Genomic DNA, 14,199 nt, shown 5'->3' on the forward strand with positions numbered 1-14,199 from the left:
AATATGAAAAAAAATAGTTCATGATAAACGTAAAAGGTTTGAAAAAATAAACAAATTCGCAACGTACTTTACATTAAATAAGATACTTAGTTAACAAAGACAAAAATCTTAACTAAGCCTGGTAATACATGGCATTATTTAATATATTCACGAAACACGAAAGAGTATTGTTATTAATATGCTTGCATACAAACAAAATATCAAGAATTTTATAATTCTAGAAAATTACGTATTTCTTTACTTGTCGTCTGCTTAATCTTTCGAGAAAAAAATGCTTTAAACTTTATTTTAAATAATTTTTGTCGCTACAGGGTATGAGTATTGATTGTCAGTTCAATTTTGCCTTAATTTTCAAAAATCGAAAATGTGGTTAAAATATAGTTTATTATTTATTTTATCTTATATAATTAAAAAAATTAATACAGTAGGTTGAAAATTAATGTTTTCATATTTTTAATAACTTTCAGAAAAAGATTAAAAACGGAAATTGGGACGCAATTTAATTTTGTTCTTTTCTTTAATAAAAACTTTTCAAAGAGAACGTGCCAGGTGAGCCACGAGAAGGAAAAACAATTAAAGTATAGAAAAATATATAAAAATAAATAATATGAACATTTTGTATAGAGCTTTTCAAACCGCTAACGAAACGAGACGGGTAAGAAGATGTTGGAGATGTAATTTTTAATCCTTCAAATGAACAGTAAAACAAGTGTACTTGTACATTATACCATGAATAGTAAAGTCATTTTTTTTCATGGCGTAATAAAAAACCACAAAAACAACTGCATCTCACCATTAAATTTATCTGTAGTGTGTTATTATATTAAGTGTTTCTATTTTCATGTAGTGTTTATTCTGAATATGTGCATCTGAAATTTCACGGGACTGGTGCTAGGGAAGTGGTGGGGTGGTTGTTTATCCCAAATTTCACTTTGGCCCACAACAGGGTAATTCTTTCTAGCGATTCTTATAAAATAGTTTTTCTGTTTTTGTTTGTCTTTGGAATAGCTAAGAAAAATCAACAAAAGTATTACTGTCCCATCACAGAAGACCAGTAAGAGAAAACCGGTAAACTCTTTGTTTAGAATTAAGCACTAAGCTACACAATGGGCTATCTGTGCTCTGCCCACCACGGGTATCGAAATCTGGTTCTTAGCGGTGCGAATCCGCAGACGTACTGCTGTTCTGCTTGGAAGCAAACTCATATCTCTGCCTGCGTATGTAAACTGATCTTGTTTCAAGTTAACTTTAAGTGGTATTCTCAGATAAACTGATTTCCGTGAAAGTATCAGATAGGTTCACTTAAGAACGGAAGGATTTAATATGAAACTTACGAAGTAAGCTGAATTTGAAAACAAGCCGAGTTTTATGCTATGCGATAAGGAAGGAGAGTGGACAGTGTGATTTTAAGTTAATCAGTCTTTATTACAGATACAGCAAAAAACAGTTTGTGCACTTGTGTAGACACGAGACAATCATCTTACTACTGGATAGGTGAATAGATCTACGGGTTACTTTCTCCAATATAATTTTCTGTAGAACTATTAAATTCGACGACCAAATAGAAATCTGAAAGTGTATAAGTTTCAGTCTTATAAGAGACCTTATATATGTATTATTTTGATGATAGCTTCTCCACATGATTGGTCATTTTCTCACAATAGTTATTAATTGCAACATACAGGTATAATCCACTTAATCTAAGGTGCAAAATTTCTGTAATACAACAGCGTTGACCCTTTATATTCTATGATGCAAAATTTATTCAATACAACAACGTTGACCCTTTCTATTCTATGATGCAAAATTTCTGTGATATAACAAGGGGTTCAACCTTTCTATTTTATGATGCAAAATTTATGCAATACAACAACGTTGATCCTTTCTATTCTGTTATGCAAAATATTTGTGATATAACAACGTTGACCCTTTCCATTCTATGATGCAAACTTTTTGCAATACAACAACTTTGATCCTTTTTATTTTATGATACAAAATTTCTGCAGTACCACAACGTTCACCCTTTCTATTCTATGATGCAAAATTTCTGCAATATAACAACGTTGACCCTTTTCATTCTATTATGTAAAATTTCTGCAATATAACAACATTGATCCTTTCTATTCTATGAAGTAAAATATTCATAGCTAAATTAGGGACGGCTAGCACAGACAGCCCTCGAGTAGCTTTGTGCGAAATTCAAAAACAAACAGACTAGAGGGAAGACCGCTAGTCATCACCACCCACTGCTAATTCTTGGGCTACTCTTTTACCAACGAATAATGGGATTGATCACACATTATAACGCCCCCATAGGTGAAAGGGTGAGCATGTTTGGTGTGACGGGGATTCGAACCCGCGACCCTCAGTCTACGAATCGAGTGCCACCTGGCCATGTCGGGCCCATATAATAATGGAAGCTTACCATTGAACCACCAGGGGAAGGGCATGATGGTCGAAGCTCTTGGATGTTTCTAAAGAGAGTCTGTTTTTTGTAGATAAACGCAAAGCTACATTCTGCTCACCACGAGTATCAAAAATTCGGTTTCTATCAGCGTAAGTCCGCAGACATCCTGCTGTTTCACCGGGTGGGGATGATTTTGTAAAGAGGAAATGCAGTAATATGTTGCTTAGCATTGGATTGTACAGTATAGCTATGCGCTAAAAACATGATGTTGGTACTTCAGTGTCAAATTTTTCTAATCTTTCGGGGGGTTAATCTCATGACCCTCACAATTGGCTATTCTTTTACCAACGAATAGTGGCATTGATCGTCACTTTATAACGCCCCCACACCTGAAACGGCGACTATGTTTGGTGTGACTGAGATTTCAGCCCGCGACCCTTAGGTTAGAAGTCAAGTACCTTAACCATCGGGCTTAAAAAGAACGAAACTACATTCAATCATAAGAAAATAACATTTTAACTGAAACAAGTTCAAATGAGGATGATATCTTACAATGAAACTATTTTGGTATGATTTTAAAAACTATTCAACAATAAAGGTGATACAATGCATAATAAAGAAATAACAGAAAAATATTTGAAAACCATTAAATAAAAAATCACATTACACAAAATAGACCGGTTAGTAAATTTTTACCAAATATGAATGCACTTAAGATGTTATATCTTATTCTAATAACGTATTAGTATGCTATTAATTTGCATAGTTCATGTTTAGAGATATCTCAAAACAAACAGAATAATGATAGAAAACGAAATAATTAACCTATCTATTTATACTCACAGAAGGAAAATGCTTTCTAATTTTAATCGGTCACGCCAGATTTCGTTCAGTACAAGGTCAAGCAGGCTATATCATCAGACGAAACCTATTGCAGTAGACAAACCAGTTTGATATGACCACCGTATCACACGGCTGATCACCCGATAGGCAAGGAGCGCGTGATTTTATATAGATCTTTAACCAATTTCAAGGAAATTCAGCAATTTTAATCTTTTTTTTATATCATTCAAGGTGAACGAGAAAAGTTTGAGTGACGTCAGAACTGATTCTGTGCGAACTGGTATTAAGGTCGCAGTTTTTTTGTTTGTTTGGGAATTTCGCACAAAGCTACTCGAGGGCTATCTGTGCTAGCCGTCCCTAATTTAGCAGTGTAAGACTAGAGGAAAGGCAGCTAGTCATCACCACCCACCGCCAACTCTTGGGCTACTCTTTTACCAACGAATAGTGGGATTGACCGTCACATTATACACCCCCCACGGCTGGGAGGGCGAGCATGTTTAGCGCGACGCGGGCGCAAACCCGCGACCCTCGGTTTACGAGTCGCACGCCTTACGCGCTAGGCCATGCCGGGCCTTAAGGTCGCAGTAGACGACTTGATAAGGTCGGGTGCAATCTAGAACTTTATGGCTATTATCATTTAAATGCTATTTTATTATATAAAATAGGATAATCTGTGCTGTGCAAATAATGAAATTCGTTTCACAATTCTTATTTTGTACTTCAGAGCTATGTCTATTCATTTTATATCATAGCATTTCCCACTATTTATCATTTTCTATAGACTGATCGCTAACAAAACTCTCTGTTATTGGTAAACACCACTTACGCAATTATGATACGAAAGCAACACATCTGGCCTAATCACTTTTGATGTGTCGATTTATAAGTGATTTAACAACATACTTTTAATTTTTTTAGTACTGTTACAAACGTAAAACTATACGATGACTCACTTGTGTCTCTGTCAACAACGGGTAGCTCAACAGTGGTTCCCAACTTTTTGTGACCCCCCTTCTCCCCCCAAAAAGTATGCGTTAGATATTTGGAGGACCGGCATGGCCAGATGGGTTAAGGTGTTCGACTCGTAATTTGAGTGTCGCGAGTTCACATCCTTGTCGCACCAAACACACTCGCCCTTTCAGCAGTGGGGACATTATAATGTGACGGTCAATCCCACTATTCGTTGGTAAAAGAAAAGTCCTAGAGTTGGCGGGGATGACTAGCTGCCTTCCCTCTAGTCTTACACTTCTAAAGTAGGGACGGCTAGCGCAGATAGCCCTCGAGTAGCATTACGCAAAATTTAAAAACAAAAACAAACGGCATTTAGAGAAAAACGGACTTTCTATAGACATCTTTGGCGTATGGATATAATATCATTAGATTTTTTTTACAATGACTATTTAATTTATTGTACTTTTTATCTAATGTACATTGTTCTTCTTCCTCCGTTTTCTTCTATATAAACTCATCCTGAATGCTGATATAAAAGACGATTAATCTCATGGCACGTGGAGGCGCGCGCCTTTATCGGAAGATATTTACCGAGAGACGACGTCATCATCTCATATCACACCACTAAAAGTAAACAAATGAAACATGGGAAGTAATATAACACCTATAGCAAATATGATGATAGTTTCTAGTGTCAAACATTTTTATTCTTTTTCTGTTTTGCACCAGGTTTTCAGAGAATCCACTTGACACATAACAACCGCGTAGAAGCTACTAGAGAAAAACATCACCTTGTATTAATATTCTGGTACACTGATACCTAACAAATTGTCAGAAGTTTCTGGAAAACGATAGATTGGAATTGTTAATTGAAAAATCAATTGACCACAAACACCAAAGAAGAACAAGCATACACAAGTGAATAAAAGGTTTAGAGTACTTTAACTTATTTACTAGCTTATAAGTTCCTTATTGTTATACTGCCCCTCTCCTGGTGGCTTAACAGTGAATATGAAAGCTCGAACGTCAAAAAGTGAGTTTCGATAGCTGTGATAAGCACATTTGAACAGGACATAGAAAAACGTTACTATGTGGCGGTCAATCCCTCTATTCTCTAGTCATCACCACCCACCGCTAACTCTTGGCCTACTCTTTTACCAACGAATAGTGGGATTGACCGTCACATTATAACGCCCTCACGGCTGAAAGTGCGAGCATGTTTGATGCTACGGGGATTCGAACCCGCGACCCTAAGATTACCAGTCGAGTGCCTTAACCACCTGGTCATGCCGGGCCATGATAATACATCAAAATATTACAACGACAATATACAACGAAATTCTGATGGCTGGCAGCCATAGATGTTGCTCTGTTGTGCCAATTAGCTGAAGAAACTTTCACGTTATATAAATGTATATAACTACGAATAAAACATCTGGAAGTTGAAAAACTTTTACATTAGCAAAAAGGATAATTTTAACAATGACGCGTGTCTTGGATCAATTAAAACAAAAAATAACAATGATGCGTGTCTTGGATCAATTAAAACAAACAAAAAACAAAGTCATCACAACACCAAAGTCAAAAGCAACAACAGTAAGTAAAAGGGTGGATTTAAGTTTAGAGAACACACATTATGACAAAGAGTCGCTTTCTTCAAAGTAACTAGTCCTAAGAACAGAAACGAATATAACCCAAGCTATGACTCACGTGTTTATTTCCTTTCACATTATTATAAGGTACAGTTCTGGATTCCCAAGATGACGAACCGAGCTGGAATCCGTGCGATACCACAAAATATTCTCCATATTGAAGCAGTACGTGTGTGTAATAAGAGTAACAAATCAATCCATTATCGTGAATTATCGTTGTTGCTAATCGTCAACTTAATAGCACATTGTTTCTGAGTGGCTACCTCCCAGCGTAATGAGGTATTTTTAGTTTTGACAAAGCTGCGAAGGCCATCCGCTGCTATCAATAATTTTGAACTATTTAACCAGACATAAGGGAGCTAGCTGTCAACCATCAACCACATTTGCCGTCAACCCTTTGTCTATTCCCGTTTGTCAGAGCAGTAGAATTTATCAGTCACCCTTCAAGGGCACTTACACCCATAATGAAGGTTTCTCTGGCCGCGGGTCGCGAAACTGTAGTCCACGAATTCACAGTTTAGGCACAATAACAAGTAAGTTAAGTCCGACCCAGATAAAAATTGAACATCTCTAAAGAATCATCACAAGCACGTTCTTTCAAGACGTAATATTACTGAGGCTGTTACAATCTTTAAACTCCTACTCTCGTTGCACCAATTTCAAATTAACAATGACACCGAATGTAGCCATCCAAATGACCGCAAATGATATACATATGTATATATAGTCTATTATTAGTTCAGTTTTCAATTCAAACATTTATGACACCAATAAACATTAAACTGAACTTGACACATCTTATCGTTGTGTTTGTTGTTAAGCGCAAAGCTGCATAACGGGCTATCTATTCCGTGCCTACTATGTACATTCAAACCCGATTTTTAGCTTTAGAAGTTGTCAGATAACTCTAAATAAATGTTAACGTTATTCGTGACAAAGTAAGTAAAGTGTTTTAATAAAATAATATCTACAGTCTGTGGAATTTTGTCTTTTTCATTAAAATTAACTCAATGTCGATGTTAATTAAGAATTCATTTTAATCAAATTTATATTTTATTTATTAGTAATGAAATACATAATTCTGTAAGCTGAGTTTTTCCAAAAAACAACAACAACAAAGGTTAAAAAGTATAATACATTTAAAAAGTTATTAAAGATAAATATTAAGTTGAAATGCCATTTCTTTTGTAATAGTGTGTCTGGCTGTTTTCTGGTTTTTATATTGTATGTATATATATTTATGAATTCAAGCTTTTTTTTTTTTAATACACAATGTCACCTTGAAGTTGAACTACCATTGGATATATATACCTACAAAAACACAATAAAAATCATTCAAGAACATTCCAAGGCCTTTTCGGAATAAATAACAAATACAACCATAAAAAATAGTTACATAGTTCATTAAATACAAACTGGTATCTGTACGAATTTATACCACACCAATGATATTACTCAAGTAACATGAAAAGCCCGTCGAACAAGAATTCAAAGGTCGAAAATAAGGTAAAAATGAGAAGAGTTGAAAACGTGAGTACCAGTTAAAAATGTACAACACATATTTTAAAATATCATTCAGGATTTTTTCGGTTTTTATACAACAATTAAAACTTTTTAACAGTAATAATGTAGCTAAACAATGTAAGAGAGGAAATGAAAAATGCCCCACAGTTTTTCTTTTACTTGTTGTGTATCGAGTGAAAAATAAACAAATGTTGGTGTGCGTGATTTCTTTTTCGGTGCAAAGCTAAATAATGTTTAGTTGCGTCCTGTTCACAATGCCGACCGGAATCGAACTCCGGTTTTAGCGCTGTAAGTCCGTAAATTTACCGCTGTCCCGCCTAGGAATAATCTGTTACACTTCTATAAAATACAATATCACCCCCAAGCACAAACAAGTAACTTGTATGGGGAGCAAATGCCCTCATATTTTTTTTTCGTAGGACGGGGCCATGCCCTTTGCATTGTAATAGTATTTTCATTTCTCAATAACTTACTCGTACAATTATCATAGCAGTCATGATATTCAGTATTTTAGATAGGTTAACCGTAATGCCCCAGCTACAAACCCCTCCCCCACATTTGAAACCAAAGTTATGTCACTTCATGTAGTGAAAGAGAACCCTCTTGAAAACTCACAAAGTTCTCGTTAAAACAACTGAAGAAAGAACCCCAACGTTCCAGGTTACATACAACAAATCAAATTTAGAATTTGAATTACAATATGTAACACAAATTTTGTTCCTGAATAGTATGTGTTATTTCTTAATTGCTAAATTTGTAAAAGTACAGAAAATTGCCATTCTTCCCTTAAAACTTTGCTTTTGTGACCTGGATAATGAAATTTAGAAACTAAGCTATTTTCTATTTCAAAACTGGCAAATTTGCACATTTTCATTCACATAAGATCTAAATAAAACAACATATGAAGCAAGATTTACATGTATTTATACTAAAGTTATACAAAAATGTTTAGAAGTGAGTAGTTTTTCGAAATTGGCGTCTGTAATGTAAATCACTTTCACGAATCCATCCCCAAATATAGTCTCCCATCATGTTCTCATTATACGCTCCCAGGTCACAAAAGCAAAGTTTAAAGAGAAAAACAGGTCTTTTCCATTTACTTTAAGCATAAGCAATTGAGAAATAACACTTTCTGCACATGAACAAGAAAAAGTAAAAATTTTGTTACAGAGTGTTATAGTCACTGGATGTCAAAATCACCTCTCGTTGACATGTTTATAAGAAATAGTAGCTGTTAGTGTGAAAAATAAAATGTTAAAAAGTTTCTCATTGTGGAGCTCGATAATCACAGACGCCTCACCAGGGGGCCAGAAGAGGCACGTGATATCTCACATTGAATATTCTTTAACGAAAGATTTTTTATCACACCGGTTATTCTCCACCCTCTTTTAAACAAAGTCAGCTGTCAATGTGTATTTAAATTTGGGTAATGGTTGCTAACCGAGGTTCAGAAACCATGGATTGTTTTCAGCGTGAAACTACAGAATGGGATCTTTGAACTGTGTCCATCGCAAGCATAACTGAACTCCATATCACAGCTTCATAAGAATGGTTTGTTTGTTTGTTTTGAATTTCGCGCAAAACTACACGAGGGATATCTGCGCTTGCTGTCCCTACTTTATCAGTGTAAGACTAGAGGGAAGACCGCTAGTCATCACCACCCACCGCTAACTCTTGGGCTACTCTTTTACCAACGAATAATGGGATTGATCACACATTATAACGCCCCCATGGTTGAAATGGAGAGCATGTTTGGTGTGACGGGGATTCGAACCCACGGCCCTCAGCCTACGAATCGAGTGCCTTAACCACCTGGCCATGCCGGGCCCATATAATAATGGAAGCTTACCATTGAACCGCCAGGGGAAGGGCATGATGGTCGAAGTTCTTGGATTTTTCTAAAGAGAGTCTGTTTTTTGTAGTTAAGCGCAAAGCTACACTCTGCTCACCACGAGTATCGAAATTCGGTTTCTATCAGCGTAAGTCCGCAGACATCCTGCTGTTTCACCGGGTAGGGATGATTTTGTAAAGAGGAAATGCAGTAATATGTTGCTTAGCATTGGATTGTACAGTATAGCTATACGCTAAAAACGTGATGTTAGTACTTCACTGTAAAATTTTTCTAATATTTCTAAGGGGAGAATTCCATCTCCTGACCCCCACAATTGGCGTTCGCGGCTGAAAACAATCAAAACAGGTAGTACCAACCGTTTTTAATAGCCATAGGAACACATGCATTACTCGCCTACTGAACTCTTCATAACAAACGAAGCGAGCACATGAAAAAAGTGCACTACAACGGGAAAAGATGCATCTAGAAAGTGTTTCGTGAAATAAAGGTCAGTTAAAAGACAGACGAGCATTTTTCCTCGAACCATTGAAAAAAAAATCTCATCTTAATTTTTACCGTTGTACGTGTGTTTTTCTCTCTCTCGTTGGGATGAAACAAACAAACAATAATTCTAATAAGATGGTGAAAATTCGGTCTCTTATTTCTTCCTAACAGAACAATCTAAATGCTTTAGTGCCGCCAGGAGGTGGTTGTGTGCTCGGGTGAAAAGCATTACTCGAAATTGTATTCCAAAAACTTTAAAAAACACTTCCTGAGCATAAATGTGAAAGTAACAGTTTTATTTCTTATATCGCGAAAATCCGGAGTTTGAGCCCGCACCGTTGGACACAGCAAACAGCCGAAACAAACAAGCATAATTATATATATTGAAAAATAAATGTTGAAATAAGTTCTTCGTGAAATAGACATATATATATATATAAACAAAATTGTTTAGATAACATGTTATACGAGATGTGTGATACGGTCACAAATATTAGTTAAGCCAACATAGTTCATGGGTCACTTTAACTGTGTGAATTCTAATACTTTTCGAAAGCTGAATGCTTCCGAACTATACTTGTCGTTTAAAGGGAAAGCCCGATTTGTTTCTGTTGAGGCATCTTCCAAAATAAAACAAACTGCAACCTGCTTTGGGAAATGCAAGATATGACGACATGATTCGCATTGTGATGTTATTCAAACAGTTTTTTTCATCCAGCTTATTTCAATGTATAATTAAAAAAGTAAGTTATTCCCAATCTATGTAGTTTTCGCACGAAAAGTTTTGAATTTATGCTGGCTGTCCACGAGGTAACACCTATTCTGCTCATGAGGAAACGGGTACTGTAAAGCTGCACGTTGCATAAGACTGTAGAGCACAGCAGCGCCCTCCACTGACAGGTCACAGACAGACAGTACAGATAACCAATGTGTAGTTTTACGTAAAAAATTCGAAACAAATATTTTTGGGCTATTGCAGTGAGAAGCTATACGGGTAATTTCAGTTGAATTAAGATTTAGCTTTTTATAAATCTGTTAAGAGTACACTCATATAAATATTTGTTTTTGTTTTTTGAGTTTCGCGCAAAGCTACACGAGTGCTATCGGTGCTAGCCGTACATAATTTAGCAGTGTAACACTAGAGGAGAGGCATCTAGTCATCACTACCCACCGCAAACTCTTTCAACAACGAATAGTGGAATTGTCCGTGACATTATAAAGTCTCCAGGCAATCATGTTTTGCTATGATGGGGATTCAAACCCGCATCTCTCAGATTGCGAGTCGAGCGCCCTAACCATCTGGCCACATACATATCTAGAACTATAGCATTTAAATGGTAACAAACAGGTTGAAATAGAAAACAAATAAGTAAAAGGGTAGTAATCCTGCATTTGGTGTCTCTAGTCGTGCGAAGCCTGTGAACCAATCGAAACTTGTTATACAGAAAGTCCTATTAATATCCTTAATCTATTGAGCCTTCTGAAAAACCAGCACTGGATAGAATTATGCTTATTATTCTATTTTAAACTGTAGCTATAGCACGTGGTCGTTAATCTCCGGCAGAGTTACATTGTGTTTCCATTAACACCAATTTCCTTTAAAAGGAAGGGGGGAAAATGCCACCTAAATAAAAACAGTCGTCGGAAATAATGAGTCGTCTCCCGCTAAAATAATACACAATTTGTCGCAACAAGTTAAGACACCAGTGAATACAAGTAATAATTTTATATTCCATTTTATAAAGGTAGGCTGGTGTTTTCGGTATGGTTATTCTGTTTTATTTAAAAATAACATTATATCCAGTTTTATTAAATATCTTTCCCATTACAGTTTATTTATTTATTTTTAGTGAGTATAAAGTCTCTTTGGTGCTTGGTCAAGTGATTAGTTTCCGGAATGAAATGATTCATAATTCACTAATAGAAAGAGAGAGAGTACGCTCTATATGCTGGTGTCGTGGATGCACTGTAAGAATAACAGTCAGATCTCATTGTCCAGTCAGACATGTCTACCCTCAAAATTGTAGTTTCGTTTGCATTTCGCGCAAAGCCACACGAGGGCCATCTGAGCTAGAACACCCTAATTTAGCAGTGAAAGAGTTGAGGGAAGGGAGTTAGTACCACCATCGCCATATCTTGGTCGTCTTTTTTACTAACAAATAGTGGGATTGATCTATACATTACAACATACCTAGAGCCGAAAGGGTGACGAGGACCATAATTAGGGACACTGTGGACAGATAACCTTTGTGTAATCTTGCATGAAATTCTGAAGTAAACGAACTCTTTCAGTTAACTTACGATGTGCAACTTGTTGTGCAAAATGTTAATTTTATCAACGATGTTTATCTCCACACAATATTAAACTATTGTTTCATAAAACTATTTCTACACCTAGGAAAATTTATAATGGTGTACGTAAAAAAATAAATTTCATAATGATATCAGATGCTAAAATGGTACTTCCACAAAACATCCACATAAACGAGTTCAAAAATAAAAATAAAATGAACAGAACAAAAAACAACGTATATTTATTTGTTGACGTAGCCTTATGAGGCCTAGCTATCAAGACCTACGATTTAGAAGGAACAGTGTTGTATCTTCTTCTTCTTCATGTGTCAAATCTGCGGCAGACATAGACGACCATGGCATGCCAGACTTCTCTGTTGTCAATCCGTCGCGCCAAACATGCTCGCCTTTTCAGCCGTGGGGGCGTTATATTGTGACGGTCAATCCCACTTTTTATTGGTAAAAGAGTATCCCAAGAGTTGGTGGTGGGTGGTGATGACTAGGTGCCTTCCCTCTAGTCTTACACTGCTAAATTAGAGACGGCTAGCACAGATAGCCTTCGAGTAGCTTTGTGCGAAATTTAAAAACACACAAAGCCTATAAGGACACCTCATTTTACCTGCGAGCACTGAAAAAAAACAAACTAGAAGGTAAGACGGACAATTTTTGCTTACTTGAATAGTTAAGATTTTATATTATACAAATTTTAGACCTTTAAAATTTAAATACCTTTAAATAAAATTGAAATTTAAAAACCTTTTATTTTTAATTTCCAATAGTATAGAAAAAATATCACAATATTTTGCACGAACCTCTTACACATAAGTTGTGAATGAAGTAAATTTATTTTTCATAATTTTATTTTGCTCTTTTGCAGGGCGGTACAAAGGGGAAAAAGAGCCATGAAGTTCGCTATTTTAAGAATTTGGTGTGAACCCAATTACCACTCAAGCAATTGCTACTTTTACATGATGGACCCTTCCAAACGTCGGGCTGGCAAGAATGCATCTGCTATCATGTATCTGGACCTTCCCTTATCCATCACCCCAGTACCACACTGCCCTAAGCTCCCTGTACCCACTCCACCAGAGAGAAAGTAGCTATCCTCAAAAGAGAGCAGCAAATCAGAAAAGGTAGACGTTGAAGATCCAGATTGCAATTTCAGAGGTGCAGCTGGTGAGAGAAACCCATACTACCCCAACCAAAGAGACCTCAATGACTTAATCAGAGATCTTGGTCTAACAAAGTTGAATGCCGAGCTGTTGACATCTAGGCTCAAGGAGTGGGGTTTGTTAGATGAAAGTGTGCAAGTCAGAGGAAGCGTTACCGACAACTTTCAAACTTTTTTACTCGTCAAGATGGGCTCTGCTTCTGCCACAATGTATCCAGTCTGTGCGAGGCAATTCGATTTGCCTGTAACCCGAATGAGTGGCGCCTCTTCATTGATAGTTCATCCAGAAACCTCAAAGCTATGCTGCTCCATAATGAAAATAAGTATTCGTATCTTCCCCTGGCTCATTCTGTGTACCTCAAAGAGGAATACAACAGCGTCAAGACCATTGCTGGAAGGCTTGAAGTATGATGAGTATGGCTGGAAGGTTATCGGAGAATTCGCAATGGTGGCATCCCTGATGGGTCTCCAAGGAGGCTTTACCAAGTTTCCCTGTTATCATTTTTGTATAACTTTAGTACAAATATGTGTAAATCTTGATTCATATGTTATTTTATTCAGACCTTATGTAAATGAAAATGTGCAAATTTGTCCGTTTTTACATAGAAAATAGGCTAATTTCTAAATTTCATTATCCAGGTCGCAAAAGCAAAGTTTGAAGGGAATAATGGCCATTTTCTGTACTTTTACAACATAAGCAATTAAGAAATTACACATACAATCCAGGAACAAAATTTGTGTTACATAGCGTAATAGAAAGATAAACGATAATTCGTGAGCATAAGAAATTGTTTTATTGACGGTAGAGCATACTACATGTTTTGACAGAACATTGATCTGTCTTCTTCAGGAACAGTCACTAAATTGACAGGTATTTTGGTTTAATATCTGAAAAGCTCCTTCAGGGTTTGAGAGAGCACCGGGGGTGCTCCGAAGCTGTTGTTTCTAATGAGCCCCGCACGCAAAATTAAGGTTTGGTTCTACTCGTGAATGAAAGATATTAATAATTGTGTGGAACTTAAAG

General features: G+C 36.3%; 1 protein-coding gene across 1 annotated transcript in view; it reads right to left on the reverse strand.

Moving 5' to 3' along the window:
- The window catches only part of FASN1 (Fatty acid synthase 1), a 62,575-nt gene extending 59,198 nt beyond the window's left edge, over window positions 1-3,377 (reverse strand). The window contains exon 1 of the mRNA XM_076509924.1: window positions 3,251-3,377. The gene's annotated coding sequence lies outside the window, so the exon portion shown is untranslated. The remainder of the gene's footprint in view (window positions 1-3,250) is intronic.
- Window positions 3,378-14,199: the final 10,822 nt, after the last annotated feature.

The sequence above is a fragment of the Tachypleus tridentatus genome, chromosome 7 (genome assembly GCF_004210375.1).
Source record: "Tachypleus tridentatus isolate NWPU-2018 chromosome 7, ASM421037v1, whole genome shotgun sequence".
NCBI lineage: Eukaryota > Metazoa > Arthropoda > Merostomata > Xiphosura > Limulidae > Tachypleus > Tachypleus tridentatus.